Here is a 27,772-nt window from a genome sequence, read left to right on the forward strand (position 1 = left end):
CGGGCTCCTGAAGATGAGGTTCAGGTGCCTGGACAGGTCAGGAGGAGCCCTCCAGTACAACCCAAAGAAGGTGGCTAAGATCGTTGTAGCCTGTAGCGTCCTGCATAATATTGCACAGCGGGCTGGGATGCTGCAGGGCGTCCTGGCGCACCGAAACCTCCTCAGAGATGAGGAGGATGATCCTGTTCTAGAGGGGCCATTCCGGGACGAGGGGCTCAATGTCAGAGCAGACATCATCAACCGCCACTTTAGACGGTAAATAATAGAAGTTAGACTGGAGTATTGTCAATAGATGTGAACTCTAGGGAAATGACAAGTAGAGAATTGTGCAAACATGTTAGGATTGTTCATCAAATGCTAAAAATGTGTTTCATTTATTAATATAGGTGATGCTCTGGGCATTGGGTCCTTTAGCGAGTCTTTGTCACCTGGTTTTTAAAGAGGACTTCAGCTGGTAAGTATAAATGTATGGACTGTTGCTGGCATGAATTGTACACAAATACATCATATGGCATACATTTTGTAAACTAGTATTTAGTTTACACATTACTTAAAATGTAAATACTCAGAAAGGGATCCTCTAGCATAACTATCCTCTATCATGACTATGGTTCAATGTCACACATTAGAGGTTTGTTATGCTCAATATGACTCATCTTCACACTTGATAGAACATAACACAAGATGCTACACACGCTTAGTAAGCTAGTGACAGAAATTGATTATGAAATGGGGGGTGGTAGAGGGGTACAGAACTGATTCACACACTTGTAGTAATTTTTATTAAACTTTTTCTGCCATTAGGGAGCTGACTTAATCTGAAGACTGAAAGGGAAGAATTAGAAGCCTGACAGTGAAGATTGCCCAGACTGACAGTGGAAAAAGCCAAGATTGAAATTGAAGTATACCAATGGGATCATGTCTGGCATTATCTTTCAAATCTGCTGACCTTGAAAACCATACAAAGACATGTTCACATGGTAAGTGCCAACTATTTGATAGAATAAGGCTGTGGAGGCATCCTTTTGGAGACAATTAGATTATTTTCTAATTTTTAGATGGTATTTCACAGTCCTCTATTTTTGAACTGATGAATAAGACACCTATTGAAAATCAACTATTTACCCCTGATTTGACTTTCAAAGACCATGCATTATCCAGGTTGGTGTACCAATGCATGCTAGTTAAGAATCACTGGAAGAATGTTGAATATTAGTAGCTTACATACATTAGTCATATTTAATTCATAATTAGATATTTAGGGATCACAATCAGACACTTAGATGATTTTACTTTTTTAGATGGTATTTCAGTCCTCTATTTTATGAACTGATGAATAAGACACCTATTGAAGATCAACTGTTTACCCCTGAATTGACTTTCAAAGACCATGCATTATCCAGGTTGGTGTACCAATGCATGCTAGTTAAGAATCACAGGAAGAATGTTGAATATTAGTAGCTTACATACATTAGTCATATTTAGTTCATAATTAGATATTTAGGGATCACAATCAGAAAAAGGAATACATATTATAGTTGATATAGAGGTATTTGAATGGACATGAAATATTACATTTATGTTCAGCATACATATATATTATTGAAATGTGATATACATTATTATGTATAATTAGAAATTCAGATATTTAAATTTAATTTTTATTACACAATATAATGGTGTATGTTTATTTTCTTTATTTTTAAATTTAATTAATAAATATCTTGATAAAATGTAGAACAAAGTTAGAGCATAGACACAAGATGATTGTAAATGTATTTTATGAATATTTGACAACGTGTGTATTAACTTTGTTAAAATTTTCTTTTTTAATTTCAGATTGTCATCTGATGACTTCCAGGAATATATTTTTTGTTTTTGTTTCAGAAACTTTAAATTTTTTAAATGGTAATAATAAACATTTTATTATTAAATACACTCTTTTGAACAGATTATAATAAATATCCATATAATCTGTCAATAAAAAACAATTTGACTCCCATGACTGGTAGTTGGCTATTTGACAAGCACATGCATAAGATCAAATAATGCATTAATTTTTTAAAATCCACTGATTCAGAGAATATTAAATTAAACTATCTTTTTTAAATTAATTGGGGAGTGAGATCCATCGATGCTTTTCTTTTGAAATTCTTAGATGTTAAAAAAATTTCGGATATGTAGTCAAAATTTGACATAAATTATTTTGTTTCACTTTTAAGAAGGGGAAGTGGTTCAATTACATTAAAGTGACAGTGTTGTTGAATGTAAAATTAATTTTATAAGATCTTGTATCTTCCTTAGGTATGTCAAAACATTATTTTCTAAACTTTTTTAATTTTTACATTTATAAATGGTAGGTCATTTAACTTCATATTTTTCACAAGCTAGTTATTGGATGCCAGGTTAATAGATTTAATTTTCTAGTGGAGTCATTTAACTATAGTTATTAATATTATGTAGTTTTTAAAATCTTACCTCTTGGGTTAGACATCACATATCTATATATAATTTTCATTCCCCTTTAGTTTATTTTGACAATGTTAAATCAACATTCAAAATGTTTTGGTCCTTAAAGGGACATTCACAAAGTATATTGTGTATTGATTTTCAAAAAATTCATAAAAGAATTTAAACATATTTAGAAAGTACTATAGAATTACATTCAGTCTTTAAATATACTTCGAAAAAGATACATCAATGCACATATCTTAGTCAATTACATAAGGCATCTATGTGCAACCAACAATCAGCATCAAAATAGCCTATGTAGATATGTATTTAATCCAAGAATATATATAATTACAATCTAATGATTGAATACCAAAACATATTAAGTTGTTCAAATATTATAATCTTATCCAAAATGCATACATAACATATAGCTTAATGTCCCACTAAGCTGAAGACTCAGAAATACATCCTTTACAATATATATTTCAGTCAGTGTGTAAAACAATCCAGAAGTTAATCTAAATATGCTTTACTCATATGTTATACTAATTTAGCAAAAGGAAGGTGCCTAGGTTTCTGATTTTTCAAGCATTATTGTGAAATTTCTCTTTAAAGGGACATGAACTCAAAATATACTTAAAGGGAGACAGTTAAAAAATTAATGATTTATACATTCTGAATGAGTATTCTATTTTAAGCAACTTTATAAAGTGTCTCATATTATGAATGTTCCTTGTGATGTTGCTATCATTAATTTAAAAATAATGCATTAAATAGATAGTTTATTTGCTTCAGTACTCTGGACAGAACTTGGTTTTTTTGGTTGGATTAATTTATCCAACAATCATCAAGGACAACCCAGGTTTTTTGCAACAATTGTCCGTAATTTAAATTATAATTATTGATTTGCAAAGAAAGATAACAAGATAATTCTTAACATTTGAGAATCGGATTAAATTATAAAGTTGCTTAAAATTTCATGCTCAATATGAATCACGAACGCTAAATTTGTTGTACAGTGTCCCTTTAAGAGATTTAAAGAGTGTATTTACTTCTCTTCTTATCTTGACATACTTTGCTTGAAAAGCATATCGAGGCTCAGTAGATGAAGATTGGTGGATGCACAGAGATGCCTTATGTGATTGGCTCAACCATGTGCATTTAAATTTCTTCTGTTGAGGATATCTAAATACTAAGATAAATTGATTTACATTTTAAAGTCTAAACAATTTTCTATCTCTACATATCATTTGATACAATTGTTTGTTTGTAATGTCTATTTAAAAATAAAGACGCCATTGCACAATAACATATATGAGCAGTTCAGACAAATACAAGCTCGAGGTTTATTTACTAATAACAAACAAACCTGTAGTTTAACATTTATAAACAGATTATCCAAGTTACTGACATTATAACCTGAATTTGAACATTCAGAAATATTGCGTGGGAAACGCATCTTGAAACACCAGATTAGCATCTTTAAACATTAGAGTCTAATGTCACGCAATAGCACACAATCAATGTGCATTATGAAATACATTTAATAGAGCAATATCAATACTTCACAATAAGTAAAGAAATGGATTTTATGAACAATAAAGACATACAATATTAAATGTGTATTTGTATTAAAGAAACAGACCGTTATTAAACCGAAAAATGTATACAACATTTAATAATGTGACAATATTAGATTTTAAATAGAATTTTATCATTAATATTTAACGGATCACGGATATTAAATCTGCGTCACACATATCCGCATGACAGGCCCATGAGTTACAAATAAGTCTAACTGAAAAATGAAGTTACAGCACCACCAGGAGGTATGTGTAAGGAAGTTACTAAGATATGAAACATTAAGGAACGGCCAATCAGAGTTCATTACACAAACACAACTTGAGTCAGGATGATCTCACAGACATTCTAACAATATTTCAAACTTTTATCCAATCAGATGTACAGATAACTTGTCCCATGGTGCATCTCATGTTTACTTCACCATATAAAAGTCCATTACACGTTGCCATCTTTGTCAGTTCTCTAATGCCTGCAGGCGTACTGTATATATAATTTTTATATATATCCAGCATATCCGAAAACCCAGCAGGCTTGTCAGCTCCCAGGTTCACCAAGCAGGAGAGCGCTGCACTGGTCCACGCCGTCAAGTACTTATATCCCCAGCTGTTTGGGAACAAGAGGAGGTTGACAGATGCGCCTATTAAGAAGGCCCTCTGGGAGTCTATCACCAATGCGGTTAGAGTGGTGTGTGACGTCCAGAGGAGCCAGGATCAAATCATGAGGAGATTCGGAGATATGAGGTTGCGCTTAACAAAAAAAGTCAACCTCATAAGGGACTGGGTACAAGCCCGTAAAAGAGGGGGTCAAAGAAAGGCCCCGCGGAAACTATACCTACTCCCTTATGAGGTGACTTTATGCGAGCTCCTCAATCTCTGGGTCCCCAAAAGATTTAGATCCTCGCCATCCTCGGCCTCCTCTTCTTCCCTCCCAGCTGCGGGATCTGAAAGTCCTGACGCGGGGGCCAGGGCAGCTGCTTCTCCGTCCGGTGGCCTGGGAGGAGATGATGGAGAATCTGAACCAGGTAACTATCCAACTTCATATAATATCTTAATATTTAAAAAAATTTTAAAAATGTGTATATAGTCAGATACTAAACCTATACAGATCTCACAACATACACTACATATGATGTTTAGATATCTGATTTTAGATTAGTGACACATGAAATAGGAATGATGTTTCTTGCGCTCTACAGAATATGCATCACAGAGCGAAAATGGAATTGCGCATACACGTTAACATGGGTTTGCTGTAAGTGGCATTGCTTTACACATGTTGGTCAAATGACGGATGCGTAATTCTGCTTGGAATCATTGCGCAATGATCGCGAAAATGGAATTGTGCATACACGTTAACATGGGTTTGCTTAAGTGGCATTGCTTTACACATGTTGGTCAAATGACGGATGCGTAATTCCGCTTGGAATCATTGCGCAATGATCGCGAAAATGGAATTGCGCATACAAGTTAACATGGGTTTGCTGTAAGTGGCATTGCTTTACACATGTTGGTCAAATGACGGATGCGTAATTCCGCTTGGAATCATTGCGCAATGATCGCGAAAATGGAATTGCGCATACACGTTAACATGGGTTTGCTGTAAGTGGCATTGCTTTACACATGTTGGTCAAATGACGGATGCGTAATTCCGCTTGGAATCATTGCGCAATGATCGTGAAAATGGAATTGCGCATACACGTTAACATGGGTTTGCTGTAAGTGGCATTGCTTTACACATGTTGGTCAAATGACGGATGCGTAATTCCGCTTGGAATCATTGCGCAATGATCGCGAAAATGGAATTGCGCATACACGTTAACATGGGTTTGCTGTAAGTGGCATTGCTTTACACATGTTGGTCAAATGACGGATGCGTAATTCCGCTTGGAATCATTGCGCAATGATCGCGAAAATGGAATTGCGCATACACGTTAACATGGGTTTGCTGTAAGTGGCATTGCTTTACACATGTTGGTCAAATGACGGATGCGTAATTCCGCTTGGAATCATTGCGCAATGATCGCGAAAATGGAATTGCGCATACACGTTAACATGGGTTTGCTGTAAGTGGCATTGCTTTACACATGTTGGTCAAAATGAAATGTGATTTATTATATATGTGAAGAATACAGTATTCTTATTTTCAATATTAGACATAATAAAAATATAAAAAAGCAGAATCCAAAAAAATTATAACATATGCCCATCAATTGATGAGAATGAAATAACACAAAAAAATAATTTAAGCTACAGTAAACAACACAACTGATTGAAAATAAGAGTACAGGATATATTTATCATGAATTTAATTGAGGAAACAATTAACTCATGGGACTACCAAAGGATTAATAGTTTTTAATTGATTTGCTAATAATGTAAAGATTTTAAACATGGCATGATTTGTATTAATGATATCCAATCCTCATTTAATATATTACAGATCTGGATGTTGGTGCTGGATCCTCAAGGCAGGGCTTGTCACAGTATGGTATGTCTCATTTTAATTGACATTTGTCTTAGAAACATGGACAGAACATTACATACTAAATCCACATTGTTCAATATTTATATGTATCTGCAAAATGGATTTTAAAACTTTTTGCAAATAAGAATAAATAAAACAAAAAAATAGGATTACATTGTAAGACTACTCTGATTTTGTTTGGAATTTAAGATATCCCATCTATTCTGGATGTCTTAATTTTAATGTAAGATTCTTTGAATGTCCAATTTATATTCTTCCCTTGTGTATTGCTTAATCTTATTTGCATACATTTTTTAAAAATACACACACTTTTGCATATGTTTAGATTTTTAAATTATAGATTCCATTTTTGAAATTGATCACGTCATTTAAGGGACATGCCAACTAAATTTTACATAGAATGATTTTTAAACGTGATTTTATTGTTTTGTTTAAACATTTTATGAGCTACATTGGTTCAGTCTATTGTTTTAGTTCTTTTAAAAAAAATGGATTTTGGTTTAGGTTAAACAATGCATTACTGGTATTATCCGGCTGTTTTTTTTATGCATAAATTAACATTTTTACAAAAGTTAAAATCATGTGTTCAGATAACAGTAGTACATAGTTTCAAAAAGTATACAATTACACATTTAGAGCTTCATGTCCCTTTAATAGATGAAAATTAAATAATTCTTAGGATATCCTTAAATAACATATTAGATTGGAATTGCATGCTCAATCCCATTCATTACATCAACATATGGAGTAGAGAATTCATTAACACCAACATTGTCAAATCAATATATTTTTATATTAAAGGGACACTGAGCTAAAATTTTGTTGTCATTCAGATAGAGCATGCAATATTAATCAACATTTAAATATAATACTATAATCATATGTGAAATATTCTATTGCTAAATGTATTTTAAAATCAAGAATGTACGTTTATCTGCAGCTCAATTTTGGTTGACCAACCTGGGTTTTGATTGATGATTGGTGGATACCTTCAACAAACAATATTTATTGAATCCAATATTGCTTATCTGCATTTAAGATTAAAATGTAGCAACATTCCAATTATAATAGGAGTCAATGTAAAATCATTTGGAACAGTTTGAACAGTGAAATCAATGATTGAAATAAATCATGTCAGTGTCCCTTTAATAAACAATAGATTCATTCATCTTTACATTCTTTGGATTAGACAATATTGATATATAATTCACATATTCACTGTTGGAGTTACTTTATAGATATCAGCATACTCTAACAGCACCATGATTACATATTTGTACTAATCAATTTGGTTTTGTATTGTGATAAATATGTGTTGTGTCCTAAACAAGATTACTGTACATTGCACAAATGGCTCGATGTGCCAAATGTCTTTGTTTATATTTGTCAACAGCTGTTATTCAAAATGTGGTTTGTGTGTATTCTTTTAAGAACATTGATCAATGGGTATATTTAGATATGCAATAGCATCGTATGAGATGATTTTGATGTCTAATATAGTCAGAAATTAAACATATGTTCAATACATCATTTTTAACAGAATCCCCTTGATTCAATCAAGCATTTTTTTGGATAATGACTGGTCTATTCTTCACATTTTCAAGTTGATTATTCTTAAAAATCGTTACAGATGTGATTTAGTGCTATCCCAAATGTGTTCACTAATATATATCTATATCATTCATAGAGAGAGTTGGTGTGGGGAGCCCTGAGGAATCCAGCACTGACACAGAGCCGCCTTTGCGGTCTTCTGGTAAGTCCATTGACTCATTTATATGTCATTGAAGGTGTATTGGTAATCAATATTATGAGCATGATTCTCATGAAGCATAACATTTGAAACAAACATATAATTTACTCCTCTGATTATATATTAATTTTCTTGGAATATTGAAAGATTAATAATTAAAACTTTCTTAGTCTACACCTTTGTTATTCAGAAGATGTATAGCATATGTTTGTTTCCATGTTCATTTTTGACAACAATCATCAAGTGATACACACATGAGAAATCTTAAATGTTCTATGTACTATGCTTTTATGATTTTAAAATTAATACAAACAATAAATTGAAAATCTGAATAATTGAGAATAACAAATCTAATGTCATTTGCATGCTCCATCAAAATGATGTAAATCATAACTTTGGGTGTGTATATCTTTAATGCAACATTGATGTGTGTCTTTGAGCAACAGTAACATATGTTATAATATCTGATCTTAATGTGTACACAACATGTTATGTTTTACAGAGATTGATTTAACATGTGTGACGGAGGAGGAAGAGGCTGCCTTGAAGTCTGATGGTATGTGAAATATATCTATCATGTTTACAACATGTTGCTTTATTGGAAATCATTTTATTGAAGACATTCAAAGTCTACAGCTTTTGCACTTTAAAAAGGAATATTATTTGTCTGTTCAAATACACTACTGCCCCCTTTATATATCAGGCAGCATGAAGATATGCTTGGATTTGTTTAAATATTTGGATTTTAAATTCATGCCATCATGATGTCACATGCATATTCTAGGCCAAACCACAATAATAATTTTAGAATTGTACAGACAGTCATTGATATTCATCTGAGTGCCTATATGCATACCATATCCTCATGTCATCATTGTTTAGAAATTCAAACACACTTCTAAGTATATTGCAAACATAATCAAGTTGAAATGCGTTGATTTGATTTCATGATGTATGAGATGTTAATATATTTATTATATTTATTTCAGATGGATCCTCTGCTTCTGGTCATCATTGTTCCTCCCCTGCCCAGTTCCCTGCCCAGCCCCCTGCCCAATTTCTTCATGTTGATATGTTTACACAGCTTGTCCTCAACGTCAAAATGTTTAAGGATAGGTGTGCCTACCACAGTATAATTAAAATATTTAAATTGCTAATGTAAGTACAATGTAAATCCTTTAACAAGATTTTATACACTCAAGCTGTTTAAGTGGATCATCGAAAACCAATTAAAGGGGACAACATGTTTGAGTAAACTGTCCCTTTAATGATTTCGGTCTGTCTGAATAACATATTTAATGTGTAAAGAATCAATTTTAACAAATTGATGTAAAGAATGATTTGTCTTTATGATGACAATGTATCTTTGCTTATTTTTTCTTCTGTTGTGTAATTATCCTTAATATTTGATTTATTCTTTATTTTAGGCTGTGACTCAGCATGGCTCATGCTAGAAGGTATAGCACGAGTAGAGCAGGCCGTGTTGAGGAATGCAGCTGTCCTGAGAGGGATGAACGACACCATGCAGGCCCAGCTCCGGGTTCAGGATTTGACTCTGCGTCAAATCATGCTATTAAATTCAAGGCCTGAATCTGGAGCTGGACATGCACAGGACGATGAAGAGCATGACCAGTAAGTGGAGGATCTGGAGATGCTCCAAGGTCGCAGATAAGAATCCTCCGTCCACATGTTGATGTTTTTGTTATTGTTGCCATTTGGCCTTTTTTTAAGTTTATTGTTGTGCCTGTTGCACTCTTTTACCTTGTCATATGGCTCCAATGGGGCTATGGTGGCCCTTGGCAAATCTCTTCATGGACTGTGATGCACTCTGTTACCTTGTCATATATCTACAATGGGGCTATGGTGGCCCTTGGCTACTCTCTTCATGGACTGTGATGCACTCTGTTACCTTGTCATATATCTACAATGGGGCTATGGTGGCCCTTGGCAACTCTCTTCATGGACTGTGATGCACTCTGTTACCTTGTCATATGGCTCCAATGGGGCTATGCTGGCCCTTGGCAACTCTCTTCATGGACTGTGATGCACTCTGTTACCTTGTCATATATCTACAATGGGGCTATGGTGGCCCTTGGCAACTCTCTTCATGGACTGTGATGCACTCTGTTACCTTGTCATATGTCTCCAATGGGGCTATGGTGGCCCTTGGCAACTCTCTTCATGGACTGTGATGCACTCTGTTACCTTGTCATATATCTACAATGGGGCTATGGTGGCCCTTGGCAACTCTCTTCATGGACTGTGATGCACTCTGTTACCTTGTCATATATCTACAATGGGGCTATGGTGGCCCTTGGCAACTCTCTTCATGGACTGTGATGCACTCTGTTACCTTGTCATATATCTACAATGGGGCTATGCTGGCCCTTGGCAACTCTCTTCATGGACTGTGATGCACTCTGTTACCTTGTCATATATCTACAATGGGGCTATGGTGGCCCTTGGCAACTCTCTTCATGGACTGTGATGCACTCTGTTACCTTGTCATATGGCTCCAATGGGGCTATGGTGGCCCTTGGCAACTCTCTTCATGGACTGTGATGCACTCTGTTACCTTGTCATATATCTACAATGGGGCTATGGTGGCCCTTGGCAACTCTCTTCATGGACTGTGATGCACTCTGTTACCTTGTCATATATCTACAATGGGGCTATGCTGGCCCTTGGCAACTCTCTTCATGGACTGTGATGCACTCTGTTACCTTGTCATATATCTACAATGGGGCTATGGTGGCCCTTGGCAACTCTCTTCATGGACTGTGATGCACTCTGTTACCTTGTCATATGGCTCCATTTTCCAGATCTTTACCATATTATTTATAAACGTTGTTGTTTTCTGACATACTAATAAAAGACATGTCATTGCACGATTCTTTGTCCTCCTTATTCATGTCATTGATTGAAATCTCTATTTTATCTGGTTGATCCTTAAAGGGGCATACCCAAAATAATGTTGTTTCCTGAATCATATATGTAATACAATTGTAAATGACTTTAAGATTAACATCTCCAATGTAATTTTTATTTTTGTCTTTATATTGTTATCTAAAATCTTTATCATTGCATGATTATGATTAGCATAGTAATTGTTTTATATATGTATATAAAGATTGTTATATATGTATATTTCAAATTTCACATCCATGTGTGTATTTATAAACTCTGCATGAATTGATGCACCTTTAACAAATGATCTGAGGATTGATACAATGATATAATCCCTGTAAAGTGTTCATTTTCTTGAAATAGTATTGTCTCTGTGTATCCTCTTTTTATAAATAAAAACCATGTCCCTTTAAGTGATGGTGAGCACAATTGTTAATGAATGTATTTCCATTTCTAAAGCATTTTTGTCCTTTTTACATGAACAAGGACATATAATCTTAATAATAAACAATCTTATTGTAATGTTGGCAGCACATGTATTTCATTTTCTATTCTATCTTATTGTAAAAGTGTAACCAAATCAATCTCTGTGTGTAATGCACATATTTTATATGAGGAATATGTTTTTCAAAATATTGTTAAAAAATACTTCTCCTCCCATATATGGCTATAGGTAGTCTGACCATATTTCAACTTGAATAAATGACCCGTTTGATCAATACATGTGTCATTATTGTTATTCCCAAACAATCTAAACATATCTTAAAACATCAATGGCATATGTATTTCTCATGTGTATCTTTTAAATGTTAAAGATATACACCATAGCTATAGTTAAAGGGACAGTCAAGTCCGAAAAGATGAATCATGATTTCGTGACATTCCTAGATATCAATCTAGACACATACTAGTTTCAAAAATATAAATACGTTTCTTAGTGATATGCCAAGCTGTCAACTGAGTCCTTGTATTGGCTGAAGTTTTTCTGTGATCGCGGATGCGCCATGTTGCTTAAGACGTCACCTGCCAGGCTGTCCAATGATTCCTTGTATTGACTGACGTTTTTACGCGATCAAGGATGCACCTTTTATTGGATGGCGTTTTTACGCGATCAAGGATGCGCCTTTTTTTTTTTTGCGTTCTTACGTGATCAGGAATGTGCCTTTTATTGGATTGCGTTCTTACGTGATCAAGGAAGCGCCATGTTAATTAAGACGTCACATGCAAAGGTAAAAAAACGTCTGATTGTATTACGTAGTCCCGCAATTTTTGTTTGTGCACGTTAAACACGTTTGTGAATGAAGCCAAGTTTAAAAACATTGCGAATATGGATTGTTTGCATCATGTTACATTGTTGAACCATAGCTGATAAAGACCACCACATTCTCTTTTGCTGGATGTCTGGTTGAATAAACGAACGAAAGCAAAATGTTTTCATGCATAAGATATTTCGAGGCAAGTGCAAATCTCTATAGTCCATGTTGTTTAATATGTTTGTCAACAATATGTTCCTTTTTATGAAAAATGACTGTTGTGTTTAATGTTAAAGATATCTAATTCATAAATATGCGCTATTGTGTTAGAATAAAGTAATCAATATGTATTTATCTTTATCATATGCTAAATATATGATGCCGACTTCTTCTAAATGTAATTTCGTCGTATATTTTATTAAAGGTTCATTAGACACTCACATTATAAATCAAAACTTTTTATTTTGTCTCTAGTTAGATAGTCCATTGTTTAACAAATACACGTTTCATTTTGCTTCTGTTCAAAGAAAATGTAAGTCATTTTCAGACTCCTCGCCAAGCCTCTGAGTTTCATGTGAGTACCATCTCCAGCTTTCTCCTGTTTGTGTAAAGGGTCTTTTCATATGTTAATGATGGGGTATTGTCTTGTTTTACGGTTGTAATGGGGGTTCATCTATATTTTCAATAGAGATAACCCGATTTTCTTTGAAAGTGTTTAAAGCTTTGTAATATTGATATCAGTATATGTTAATCTTGTTGTTTCTAGTAGTGTCTATTACATACAGTTCTGTTAAAAATATAGTATACTGTCCCTTTAATGCAAATGTTTATTTTTGTATCATGTATGAGTTCCACATTGGTTAATCTCCAAATATATTATTTTTAGCATATTTTCACCCCCCACTCCTAAAAGGACTTTAAACCATATTCATTGTTAAAACAAATGTCTTTCAAAAAATAAATTAACACAATAATGTCTCTTTAAGAAAATAGACTTTATTTAACACGTCAATATAAATCTGATTTCAATATTTATTGTTTGAACAAGTACATGTAGATATACCAACAATCTTCAAATATATGTTAGCATATGTAATTTTGTTAAAGGGACAGTTTAGAAAACAAATAATGTTTTGCATTATTCTAAAAGTCAACTTTGTAATATCAATGATATCAAAGGTTTCTCACCAATTAATCATTTGTCTGTGTTTATTTTAATTTGCTAGCTAAACCTATGAGGTTCGTGTGCTCATTTCTTAGAGCTTGAAGAGTGCATGTAATCATTATACAATTTGACCACTAGAGGGCATTTGGATAGCATTTGTATATGTAAAACCTTGTGCTCATACAGCATATTATTTACCATGTATTGATCATTGATATCTAAAATGTTGTTATGTCAGAACAACAAATAAGTGGTCATTTTTCATAGTCATAGATACAAGGGTAAGCACATAAGTCACACGTATTTCTCCATGTTTTGTTGTTTCCAACTTGATAATGCGTAATACAGTGTTTTCTTTGTAATCAATAATTTTCTGACTGTCCCTTTAAGCTGTGTTATTGGCATTTAAACAGTAATATGCCATCATGGATAATTGTAATGGTAATTTTGTTTGCGATTCGGGAAACAGTTTGGACATCACATCACAGAAACCAATCAATATCATGAACAAGGATAGGTATGTGATGATGTGGTTTTCACACACTTATAACCCACACTCTGCAAACAATCTGCCTCCATGGACCCGGTCCCATAGAAGTAGATTATATACAGAGTGTGGTCCACAAGTGTATGAAAACCACATCATCACATACCTATCCATTACACATTAAATAAAAAAACATTAAACATGAAAACAAATACTTACTTCCTCTTCCTTCCCCTCTTCCCACGGGGCTGAGGCTCTGGGAGGGGCAACTGCCGACTCTGACGAGTTCTCCTTGGAGATGTTGTGGGAAGAGTGGAAGGAAGAGTACTGGGACGACCAAGGTGAGGAGGAGAAGATGGCTGAGGAGGAGAAGATGGCTGAGGAGGAGAAGATGGCTGAGGGGGAGGAGATGTCCCGGCAGGAGAAGATGGCCCGGCAGGAGAAGATGGCCCGGCAGGAGAAGATGGCCCGGCAGGAGAAGATGGCCCAGCAGCAGGAGGCCCAGCAGCAGGAGGCCCAGCAGCAGGAGGCCCAGCAGCAGGAGGCGGACCAGGAGGCAGACCAGCATGCGCCTCCCGGAAAAAATTAAACATCTCTTGGTGTAGATTAATGATTCTGTTTTGCCCTTCTTCTATTCTATTAAGTATGTTTATTATTTGGTTTTGGCCTTCAATTATTTGGTTTTGTCCTTCAAGAATTCGAGTTCGGCCTTCTATATTTTGTATCCGGGAGTTACGCATCTGGTCTATTTAGTCTAGTAGAACCCGCACCTCCGCTATTTCCTGTTGTTGTGCTTGGCGGGGTACCCGTGCACGGCGGGGTGCGGGTCCTTGAGGGGCCTCTGGTTCCGCGGCCTCCTCCTCTGCTTCCGGGGCCTCTTCATCTGCTTCCGTGCCCTCTTCGTCACGGGGGGCCTCTTCCCTCCAAAGTGGAAATTCCTCCCCACCACTCTCATCCCGGGGAGATGGAGGAGGCTGTATTTGTTGTGCTGCCTCCTCCCCAGACTGTATATTTTAAAAAATAAAAAATGTATATATTAGCATATTTCCAAATCAAGCTTTAAATGACTTAGCTTACGATACAATTACAAATGCAGAACCATTAATCCACTTTGAAATCTAACAATCAATACGATTTCCGCATTTTCTAAACCGTGTTTGTGATATCTCTGGTCAATCTGAATGTTTTAGCGTTTGTTTTCAGTCTGTTTAAATGCACACCTAACCTATAGCCTAGATACTGATGTAACCGCAAAGTAATTGTGAATGCGTGTAAAGAACGTTATAGCATTAATCTGATCCTTAAAGGGACATGAAACCCAATGTTTTATCTTTCATGATTTAGAAGCATACATTTATAATCAACTTTCTAATGTACTTTTCTTATCTAATTAGCTTCATTCTCTGGATATTCTTTGCTGAAAAGCATATCTAAATATGCTTAGAAGATGCTGATTGTTAGCTGAATATAGCTGCCTCCTGTGATTGGTTCACCGTGTGCATGGCTATTTCTTCATTAAAATATATCTCAAGAATGATTCAAATTAGGTAATATAAGTACATTTAAATGTTTTTTCAAATTGTATTCGCTACCTTAATCATAAAAGTAAAGGTTTGCGTATAGTGTCCCTTCAAATACATTTGTATGTGAATTTATTCTTAAATGAGCTTACCGTCAGATGAGAATGGCAGGTTCCCGGTATCAATTCCTCCGATACCGACTACATCCACCTCGGAGATGCTGGGCCGAAACATTTCCTCCCATCGCAGTACTCGATTTCCAGGGCAGGGCCGCCACCGGTTCCTGCGGAATGTCGGGCCTCCAGGCTTAACTTTTTCTTGAGATCCATCTTACAGTCCCGGTAGCGATGTTTTATAGTCCATATCTCTGTTCCGGCCACCCACTGCATTGACTGCATTCCTTATCTCATGCCAGAGCTTCCTCTTCTCAGTCGGGGTGGTCTTCTGGTGCTGCAGGCTCCTATACCTGGCCATATAGGCCTCTACGAGGGCCTCCTTCTCCTCCATTGAAAACCTCGCCTCCCTAGTCGCCTTGGCCTTCCCCTGTGATGATGCCCTCTGTTTCCCGGACTGTGAAGCCCTACTCTGTCCGCCACTGGGCCCAGCCACTTGTTCATCTTGAAACAAGTGGCTGGGTCCACCCACCGCTTCCACCCCCGCTTCCTGGCCCCCTTCCTGCCCCCCTTCCTGCCCTGTTCCTCTCCCCCTCCCTCTTCTCCCCCCACTACCTCTCCCCTGCCTGCCCTCCATCTGTTCCCTAAACTAAACCCCAAATAATCAAACAAAAAGTGAGTGTGATGAAATGAAAGGGGGTCAAAATAAAGAACTAAAAAGACAAAATAAGTGCTGAAAGTGTGAGAGGGATCTAAAAAAACAAAGAGGGTAAGGAGCATTTAAATAAACAAAAAGAAGAAGAAGACTAAAAGGAGGATATGTAAACTAAATGTAACTAGGGGATGGGTATGGGATGGGTATGGGATAAGAGTAAATGGGATGAAAGGGAATGGGACTACAGGGAATGGGGTATGGAGTGTAGTATGAGGGGGTATGGGGTATGGAGTGTATGTAGTGTTATTGATAAGTGTATGTATGTATTGAATGTGTTTGCGTGTAAATGTGTTAAGTGTACAGAAAAATCACTCGCTCGCTAACTCACACTACTACTAATTCTCACTAACTCACACTACTACTAATTCTCACTAACTCACACTCCCACTAACTCTCAATAACTCACACTACCACTAACTCACGCTCCCACTAACTGACTCTCTCACACTACCACTAACTCTCACTAACAACTCCCACTACCACTAACTCACTCACGCTCCCACTAACTGACTCTCTCCCACTCCCACTAACTCCCACTAACTCACTCACGATAACACTAACAACTGACTCTCTCACACTAACACTAACTCACTCACAATAATGCACAAACTCTCTAATCTTAAACCTCCAATCTCCAAAGACCCACCAGCAACACAGTCAAAGAAGCCATGCTTGTGTGGTGCTTATATACCCTGTGTAAATGTTTAATGATGTACCAATTTCCGTTGTAAATTGTGTTCAGGTGTGCTTTATTAGCAATTAATATTAGTGCAATGTGTATTAGTTGTGTGAATTTGCGCATGCTCATTTTGAGTTAGTATTTGTGGAATGTGTAGAATGCGATGATGTCATAGTGCTCGTTTTCTATAACATTGTCCAATAGTATTATGTTTAAATGTGAATTTGCGATGGTGTGTTATTAGTGAAGTGTTGTATATGTATGTTTGTCCTAATATATAGTGATATTGAATGCGATTATTTTGCTAGGGTATGTATATATATTTTATTCCTTGTTGTTATTTTGCGTATTTCCGCATCTTAAAGTATATGCGTATTCCCTGTATTAAATTTTAATAAAAATCCCCCCGCTTGTGAATGTGTAATGCTTGTGTGCTTTGTTGATTGATTGTTGTTGTGACATTTGCGGCGTGTTATTGTTGTGCATGATGTGGTATGCGTCATATGACCGAGCTGTGCGTATTTCTTGCGAGATCGAGTGTTAGGTAAAAAAAGCTATTTATTTTGCTTTTCCATTGATCTCTATGGGAGACTGTCTAACGCGGGCAGGATTCCGCGTGTGAAATACACGCGTTAGGAGCATCGTTAGATGGTCTTTTTTGAACTCTAAATACCGGAGTCAAACAATGCCGTGCGTTATACATAAACCACGCATAGCGTTAGCAGCCCATCTACCGCCAAACTCCAAATCTAGCCGCTAGGGCGTTAAGAATTTGAAAAAAAACAGGCTCAAATTTAAAGGGACATTAAACCCAATTTTTTTCTTTCATGATTCAGATAGAGCATACCATTTTAAACAACTTTCTAATTTACTTCTATTATCTAATTTGCTTCATTCTCTTGATATTCTTTCCTGAAAAGCATGTCTAGATAGACTCAGTAGCTTCTGATTGGTGGCTGCACATAGATGCCTCATGTAATTGGCTTACCAATGTGCATTGCTATTTCTTGAACAAAGGATATCTAAAGAATGCAGCAAATTAGATAACAGAAGTAAAATGGAATGTTGTTTAAAATTGTATTCTCTATCTGAATCATGAAAGAAACATTTGGAGTTTAGTGGCCCTTTAAGTGAACCATTGGTGGTTTTTAGATTAAATGAGAACAATTTGCCAGTGATTACTCATTTAACTTGATGAGATTAATGGTGGAGGAAAACAAATTAAGACTCAAAAAATTAACTAATGAATTAGAAACCTCCAAAAATAAGGTAGATGATTGGAAAGAGAATAATGAATCTGAAAAATGAATGACAGTAATAAAATCAGAAGTAAGGAAAATACAGGACACAATTAAATATCGTAAAAAAAGAAAATTTGAAAGAGATTGGGGTGACTACCAACAACAAAAAAGTATATGACTACTCAACTAATTATGTAACAAGCTCAGAATCAGATTACTCTGGATCAGAAGGAAGAAATAGGGACCAGTCAGAAAGACAAAAAAGAACAAGGGGGGGGGGAATACAAAGCCCACAGATTAGCAAAACAGGAGATACCTTTGAGAAATCAGAGGAGAGAGAAGCAGTAGAACGTCTGAGAACAAAAAAAAGTTATCAAACGATCTAAATCTATTCTGACTGACCCACAAGTAGAAGTACTAGGAAAAAGGTCTATCATTTGTTCCAACAAATAAAATTGATACGTTCACAATAACAAAAGACCTAAACTTAGCACTTTAAATTAGCACTTAGCAAAATCCATCATGAAAGAAAAGTAAAAGTAACCCTTGACATGCAAGATAAATTATTATTAAAACAACTTGAGGAGATTACAGACAGCTCAGAAACATCAAGTGACTCAGAACACATTGGGTATAGTATTGTATGTAAAAAAAAAACTAAATGTATACCATCATTAACAACATTTCCAGGTATATACAATTTGTAAAATTGGTGGAGAAAGAAATTAAATTTTTAAATGATGGCATTAGTTTTGATGATAACAACAAAAGAGCAAAGACTAGCAATACAAGAATTAGAAGAAAATCATACAATAACAATTAAAAGTTCAGACAAGGGTGGGAATGTGGTAGTCCTAGAAACAAAGGACTATGAACATGAATGTTTAAAACAATTATTGGATAAAAAACATTACAGGACCCTAACAAAAGACCCAACAATAAAATATCAGGATGAATTAAATATCTTGCTGGAAGAGGCCTTGGGCAATAAAGTGATAAATAAAAAAGAAAAAGAGTTTTTAGATGTAAATTTTCCAAAAATATCTAGTTTTTACACCATACTAAAAATTCATAAAGAAATGTTTCCCCTTCCAGGGAGGTCCATCATTTTGGGAATAGGATCCTTAACAGAGAACATTTTTGAATATGTGGACTATTGCCTAAGACCTTTTCTAGGAACCTTACCATCCTTTGTCAAAGATTCCATTGATGTGTTAAAAAGATTAGATGGATTATCAATAAATGAGAATACTCTTTTAGTTACAATTGATGAGGAGGGGTTATACTCCTCCATACTGCATGAAAAAGGGAAAGAAATAAGGAGAAAAAAAAATTAGAACAGCGAGGACCAAATTATAAAAAACACACAGAATTTGTAGAAAATTTGCTAAAATTTCTATTTTACCATAATTACTTTGTATTTAACAAAATATATTATGATCAGACCTTAGGGACAGCCATGAGCACCTGTTGTTGCTCCAACCTATGCCTATCTCTACCTAGGCCACTGGGAAAAAATTTTAATTCTGGACAGCGACTCAAGTCAAAATCTGTTTAGCGTATGGATACACTATATAGATGATATCCTGATGTTTTGGCAGGGATTAGTAAAGGAACTGGAATTATTTATGGAAAAACTAAATTTGAATAATTATAATTTAAAGTTTATCTTTAATTATAGTACCAGAGAGATAAGTTTCCTAGACTTAAATATAATAAAAAATGGAACTAAACTAAATACTGCAGCTCTTCCCTTCTCTCCCACTCCAGTCATTCAACCAAAGTTAGGAAGAGAAAGGAAAAGCCAAGGTGCAGACGTGACTGAACTTAAACAAAAATAAAGACATGTCTTAGGAAATAACAGGGTGGGCCGTGGACTCGTCAAATCGTAAAAGAAACAAATTTATCAGGTAAGCATAAATTTCCTTTTCTTCTACAAGATATGACGAGTCCACAGATTTCATCCTTACTTATGGGATACAATACCAAAGCTATAGGACACGGATGAAAGGGAGGGACAAGACAGGAACCTAAACAGAAGGCACCACTGCTTGAAGAACCTTTCTCCCAAAAACAGCCTCGGACAAGGCAAAAGTATCAAATTTGGAAAATTTGGAAAAAGTGTGAAGAGACGACCAAGTTGCAGCCTTGCAAATCTGTTCAACAGAAGCATCATTTTTAAATGCCCATGAGGAAGCCACAGCCCTAGTAGAATGAGCTGTCATTCTTTCAGGAGGCTGCTGTCCAGCAGTCTCATATGCAAAACGGATAATACTCTTCAGCCAGCAAGAAAGGGAGGTAGCCGTAGCTTTCTGACCCCTACGTTTTCCGCAAAAGACAAAAAATAATGAAGATGATTGACGAAATTCTCTAGTCGTCTGCAAGTAAAACTTCAGGGCATGAACCATATCCAAGTTATGTAACAGACGCTCCTTCATAGATGAAGGATTAGGACATAATGAATGAACAATAATCTCCTGATTAATATTTTTGTTGGAAACAACCTTAGGAAGAAAACCAGGTTTGGTACATAACACTACCTTATCGGAATGAAAAATAAGGTAAGGAGAATCACAATGTAATGCTGAAAGCTCAGAAACTCTGCGAGCAGAAGAAATAGCAGCCAAAAATAAAACTTTCCAAGATAACAATTTAATATCTATGGAATGCATAGGTTCAAACGGAACCCCTTGAAGAACCTTAAGAACTAAATTCAAACTCCAAGGAGGAGCAATAGGTCTAAACACATGCCTGATTCTAGTAAGAGCCTGACAAAAAGATTGAACATCTGGAATATCTGCCAGACGTTTGTGTAGCAAAATAGATAAAGCAGAAATCTGTCCCTTTAAGGAACTTGCTGATAACCCTTTCTCCAATCCTTCTTGGAGAAAAGATAAAACCCTGGGAATACTAACCCTACTCCATGAGTAGCCCTTGGATTCGCACCAATAAAGATATTTACGCCATATCTTATGGTATATTTTTCTAGTAACAGGTTTATGTTCCTGGATCAAGGTATCAATGACCGAATCAGAGAACCCTCGCTTAGATAAAATCAAGCATTCACTCTCCAAGCAGTCAGCTGCAGAGAAACTAGATTCGGATGATGGAAGGGTCCCTGAATGAGAAGGTCCCGCCTCAATGGAAGCTTCCACGGTGGCAGAGAGGACATGTCCACCAGATCGGCATACCAAGTCCTGCGAGGCCACGCAGGAGCGATGAGAATCACCAAAGCCCTCTCCTGTTTGATCCGAGCAATCACCCGGGGAAGGAGAGCAAATGGTGGAAACATATAAGCTAGGTTGAACGACCAAGGCACTGCCAAGGCATCTATCAGTTCGGCCTGAGGATCCCTGGACCTGGATCCATATCTCAGGAGCTTGGCATTCTGACGAGATGCCATAAGATCCAGCTCCGGTCTGCCCCATCTGAGAATCAGGGTGGCAAAGACCTCCGGATGGAGTTCCCATTCCCCCAGATGAAACGTCTGTCTGCTCAAAAAATCCGCCTCCCAGTTGTCCACTCCTGGGATGTAGATTGCCGACAGATAACAGGAGTGAGCCTCCGCCCACCGAATTATCTTGGATACTTCTGTCATCGCTAAGGAACTCCTTGTTCCTCCCAGATGATTGATGTAAGCTACAGTCGTGATGTTGTCCCACTGAAATCGGATGAATTTGGCCAAAGCCAACTGAGGCCAAGTCTGAAGGGCATTGAATATTACTCTCACCTCCAAAATATTGATTGGAAGTAGAGAGACTCCGACCGAGTCCACACACCCTGGGCCTTCAGGGAATTCCAGACTGCGATCTAGATCTATCTGAGGAGACAAATATGCATAATCTCCATTCCACTGTCTGAGCATGCTCAGTTGTAGAGGTCTGAGATGAAAATGAGCAAACGGAATGATGTCCATTGCCACCACCATCAATCTAATTACCTCCAAGCACTTAGCCACTGAAGGCCGAGGATTGGACTGAAGGGATCGGCATGTATTTAGAATCTTTAACTTTCTGACTTCCGTTAAAAAGATTTTCATGGAGTCTATTAGGAAAGGAACCCTTGTCCGTGGAATTAGTGAACCCTTTTCTAGATTCACCTTCCACCCGTGAGTCCTTAGAAAGGATAGAACAATGTAGGTATGAGACTTTGTCAGCTGATAAGATGAAGCCTGGATCAGAATATCGTCCAGATAAGGCACCACTGCAATGCCCCATGGTCTGAGAACCGCCAGCAGAGACCCTAGAACCTTCATGGGACTCAATTTTTCTGTTGGGACCACAATAGAGTCACAGTCGTCCAGAGTCACCAAAAACGGAGGTATTCAAGTTTAAATCTGAAGGACATGACGTCCGTATCTGTCAGGGGTAATGCACTACCTGCGTCAGACAGTTCCCCCTCAGACAGTGCCTCCCTACCCCCCAATTCAGAGCCCTGGGAGAGTACATCGGAGATAGCCATCAAAACATCAGAAGTCGCAGGGACCACTAGGGCCTCTGATCTACTGCGTTTGCCTTGTAAAACTGGCAACTTAGACAAAACTTCTGTAAGAGTGGATGACATAATTGCAGCCATATCCTGCAGAGTGAATGAGGTGGATGCATTTTAAGAACATGGCGTCGCTTGAGTGGGCGTTAAGGGCTGTGATGTTTGGGGATAAAGTTGCGGCATACCCTGAGTCTCATAAGTCTGAGAAACATCCTTAGACATATCCTTGTTAAAAAAAATCTGCTCTTTACATTGCAATGCCCTCTCAGTGCATGAGGGACAAAAAGTAACAGGGGGTTCCACATTGGCATTTAAACACACGGAACAAGTACTGGCAGTAAGATCATCCATTGTAAAAACAAACAGGTATTCAGTTATGTAATACACTGTGTATTTATAAAAGAAAAGAGAGAAACATTAGGGAATATGATAATCCCCTAAAAAAGAAAGGGAATAAAAACAGCACACATATGAGGTATGTTTAACAATTTATTGGGCTAACAAAACATATCACACAAATGAGTCAGCCCACTCATGTCCTGCTGTCCTGCATAAAGCAAAAACAGGCAAATAAACAATTATATACATAGTAAAAACCAGGAACCAATCTCTATTAGCTATGACACAGGCCTGTATCGTATCATAAATCAAGTTGCAAAAATGTCTGGATAAGATTAATTAATAATCAAAACCAGTTAGAACTCTTTACCTATCATATACATACGCTGCAAGGAGAAAAAACATAGATATGCATAAATGAGGTCCTAATATATATTTACATATATCAAAGAGTACTCCACAATATGTAGTAAAGAATAACGCAATGTCTGCAGTCTTTTAATCCCAGGTGATAACCACACATCACCCTGCTTACAAGACCATAATTAGCAATCATTGGGAAATTGCATGTATTGAAAAGGAATCAAGTTCTTTGTACCAGATATTCTCATTGCCTTACTCAAATAACCGCTTGACAGCTTGTACATCAAACATCAAGCACATTATTTTCACTTATCTTAGGAGCGAGTTTCAGCATTCATGTGTCATTCAGATATACGCCGTACACCGCCTCAGTGTGACGACTCACATAGGGGAGTGAACCAGCCTCCAGTCCTTTCCTGATTGGACAGGCTAATCTGTTCACACTGAAGTAGCAACAAATCTTCACACTGTATACAATGTATCCGTTCTTACCATAGATGTACCTAGTAAACAGGATTACACCTCCCAAAATGCATAGGGTATATATTAGATCTTACCACAGATGTACCATTCTTCCTATAGCATACAATTTGTTCTGCTCCAAATCTCCACTCACTAAGGCAGCTAAATTCTCCACGCTGGATACAGTGTATCCGATCTTACTACAGATGTACCCAATAGACAGGATTACACCTCCAGTCATACATATTATGTTGCGGATCTTACCACAGATGTACCATTTCTTTATTTCTTTTTAGCATATCATATGCTACTTGTTCTGCTCCAAAGCTCTATCCGCTCAAGTGCAGCAGCAGTCTAACACTATCAGCGTTCTTACTCCATGCAACGCCGTTCAGGCTGTTATATTCAACATGATAACAGGTAGTCATATAGAAGATAGTTCACATATTGAACTTCTTGGAGATAGTCGACTTTACTCCAAGATAAAACACATAAGTGCCAACGCACGTTTCACTCCCACAGAAATGTGTTACATTGCATATTTTTCCTTCTTAGGACCTCTTCCTTATAAAGCACCTGGTGGTGTCTAATTTGGTAGCCATTCTTTTACCTCCTTACATTTACTTAAAGGAGCAGGTCAGTATATTATTATTATTATACTTTATTAAGCGCCAACATATTCCGCAGCGCTGTCCATGGATACAATTCATTTAAATAAAACAATACAAAACTTGTAAGATACAGGACAAAATTTACAAACACATACAGGAGGGAATGAGGGCCCTATTCCCATGGGAACTTACAATCTAGAAGGGTAGGAGGTTGAGAAACAGGAGGTGAGGACTGCAAGATTGAGAAGGATGTTAATACAGAGTTAGATGAGGGAAATATTAGGTAACTGAAATTAATTTATTATTGAGTTGGGTGGTAATCTTCCCTGAACAGAAAAGTCTTCAGGGAGCATTTAAAGGAAGAAAGATTAGGGCAAAGCCTGACAGCACGAGGGAGAGTGTTCCAGAGGGTAGGTGCTGCACGACAGAAGTCCTGCAGTCTAGCATGAGAGGAGGTGATAGTTGCGGATGCAAGGAGCAGGTCATTGTTAAATCTTAGTGGACGGGCTGGAGTATACTTGTGTATTAGAGAGGATAGGTAGAGGGGAGCGGCGTTGGTCAGAGTTTTGTATGTAAGGGTGAGAATTTTGAATTTAATTCTGCTGTGAATGGGGAGCCAATGAAGGGACTCACAGAGAGGTGCAGCAGATACAGATCGATGGGAATGGTGGATCAGCCTGGCAGAGACATTTAGGATGGATTGAAGGGGGGAGAGGCGGGAAAGAGGAAGACAGGCGAGTAGGTTGTTGCAGTAGTCAAGTCGGGAGATAACAAGGGAGTGGATTATTTGCCATCAGCATAGAGGTGATATTTGAAACCATAACTGTTGATAAGTTTACCCAGCGAAGAAGTATAGATGGAGAAGAGTAGAGGACCCAGAACAGATCCTTGAGGTACTCCAACAGACAGAGGCATAGGAGAGGAGGAGTCGCCGGCAAATGACACAGAAAAAGACCTGTGAGAAAGATAGGAGTGAATCCAGGAAAGAGCAGTGTCACAGAGGCCAAAAGAGCTAAGGGTCTGTAGGAGGAGGGGGTGGTCAACTGTGTCGAAGGCAGATGAGAGGTCAAGTAAGATGAGTATAGAGTAGTGGCCAATATTTTTAGCAGAGAGAAGATTGTTTGTGACCTTGGTAAGGGCAGTCTCAGTTGAGTGTTTTGGGCGGCATCCAGATTGCAGTGGGTCAAGCAAGGAGTTGGCGGACAGGAAGTGGGTTAGGCGATTGTAAACTAGTTTTTCAAGGAGTTTTGATGTTAGTGGAAGCAGTGATATGGGGCGGTAGCTTTCAGGAGAATTAGGGTTGAGGGAGGGTTTTTGAGTATGGGAGTGACTTTTGCGTGTTTGAAAGAAAATGGAAATGAGCCGGTAGAGAGAGATAGGTTGAAGATGTGGGTAAGAGCAGGAGTGAGGGTGGAAGATATTGAAGGAATTAGATGGGAAGGGATAGGGTCGAGTGGGCAGGTAGTGAGGCGTGAGGAAGATAGTAAGGAAGAAACTTCATTCTCAGTGGTTGGATGGAAGTTACAGAGGGTGGCAGAGGGAGTAATTGGGCCTGTTGTTGGAGTGTTGCAGGTTGGTGTTGGGATGTTGCTTCGGATAGTATGTGTTTTGTTTAAAAGTAGTCTGCCAGGTCTTGAGCACTAAAGACAGGCTGGGGTGGTGGAGTAGGTGGGTAGAGGAGAGAGTTAAAGGTGGAGAAGAGTCATTTAGGGTTTGAGGAAAGAGTAGATATGAGAGAAGAGAAGTTTGTTTGGCTAAGTGAAGGGCGGAAGTGTATGAACGAAGAATAAACTTATAGTGTATGAAATCGGGTTCAGAGTGAGTTTTCCTCCAGACACGCTCAGCAATACAGGAGCATTTTTGCAAATAGCGTGTTTGCTGAGCATGCCAGAGCTGTAACTGACGGCGTGGTGTTTTGCGCAGCTGGGGAGGGGCAAGTGTGTCTAATGCAGAGGAGAGAGTTTTGTTATAGTGGGCTGTAGCGAGATCAGGGCACGTTATAGTAGAGGTGTAAGGGAGGAGATTTTGAATGATTTTTGAAAATTGGAGCAGATCCACAGCATGTGTATTTCTACAGGTCCGGGGGCGGGATGGAGAAGTGGGTTTAGCTGTTGCATTAATATTATAGGTGACCAGGTGATGGTCTGAAAAGGGATAAGGGCGACAGGTGGTGTCAGATATAGAGCAGAGGTAGGAAAATACCAGGTCGATGGAGTGTCCATGACGGTGAGTCGCAAATGGAGTGGATTGTGAGAGACTGAAGGAGGATGTGAGTGAAAGAAGTTTAGAGGCAGCAGGGGCAGATGGGTTGTCAATGGGAATGTTGAAGTCCCCAATAATTAGGGTTGGTATGTTTGAAGAGCGAAAGTGAGGAAACCAGGCAGCAAAGTTGTCAAAGAATTGGGAGATTGGTCCAGGAGGGCGATAGATGACTGCCACTTTTAGGGATAGGGGGGGGGGAGAACAGGCGAATACAGTGGACTTCAAAGGAGGAGAAGGAAAGAGATGGAATTGGAGGTAGGTATTGATAAGTGCAGGAGGGGGAGAGCAGGATGCCAACACCGCCGCCACTTTTCTCACCTTGCCTAGGGGTATGGCTAAAGTGAAGACCACCGTGTGTGAGAGCAGCAATGGAAACAGTGTCAGAAGGAGATAGCCAGGTTTCTGTAATTGCTAAAATGGTGAAAGCATTTTATATAAACAGGTCATGAATTGCTGTAAGTTTGTTGCAGACAGAGCGAGAATTCCATAGTGCGCAGGTGAAAGGAGTGTATGCGTGTGGGTTGGGATGCATTGGATGGAAATGAGGTTATGTGTGTTGCTTTTATTAAAGTTTCTATATGGAGTGCGAGATTGGGTAATGGTGGGAATGAGGGTGGGCCCAGGATTTGGAGAGATGTCACCTCATGCTAATAGCATCAAGATGGAAAGTAAGAGTAGGTGAGAATGAGATTTTTAGCAGTAGGGGCATTTCTGTGAGGTGGTGCAGTTTAGTGACATAGATTTTAAAATAGAAAGTAGTTCGTGAGAGCTAAGGTATGGAGAGGAAAGGAGAGAGGGGCCTATATAAACTGCATGTATACAAAGTATACAAAGTAGATACAATACAATTAACTGCCCTTTTCTTTACCAAAAAGAATTTTTATGTATACAATAT

The sequence above is a fragment of the Bombina bombina genome, chromosome 3 (assembly GCF_027579735.1).
Source record: "Bombina bombina isolate aBomBom1 chromosome 3, aBomBom1.pri, whole genome shotgun sequence".
NCBI classification, from domain to species: Eukaryota; Metazoa; Chordata; class Amphibia; order Anura; family Bombinatoridae; genus Bombina; species Bombina bombina.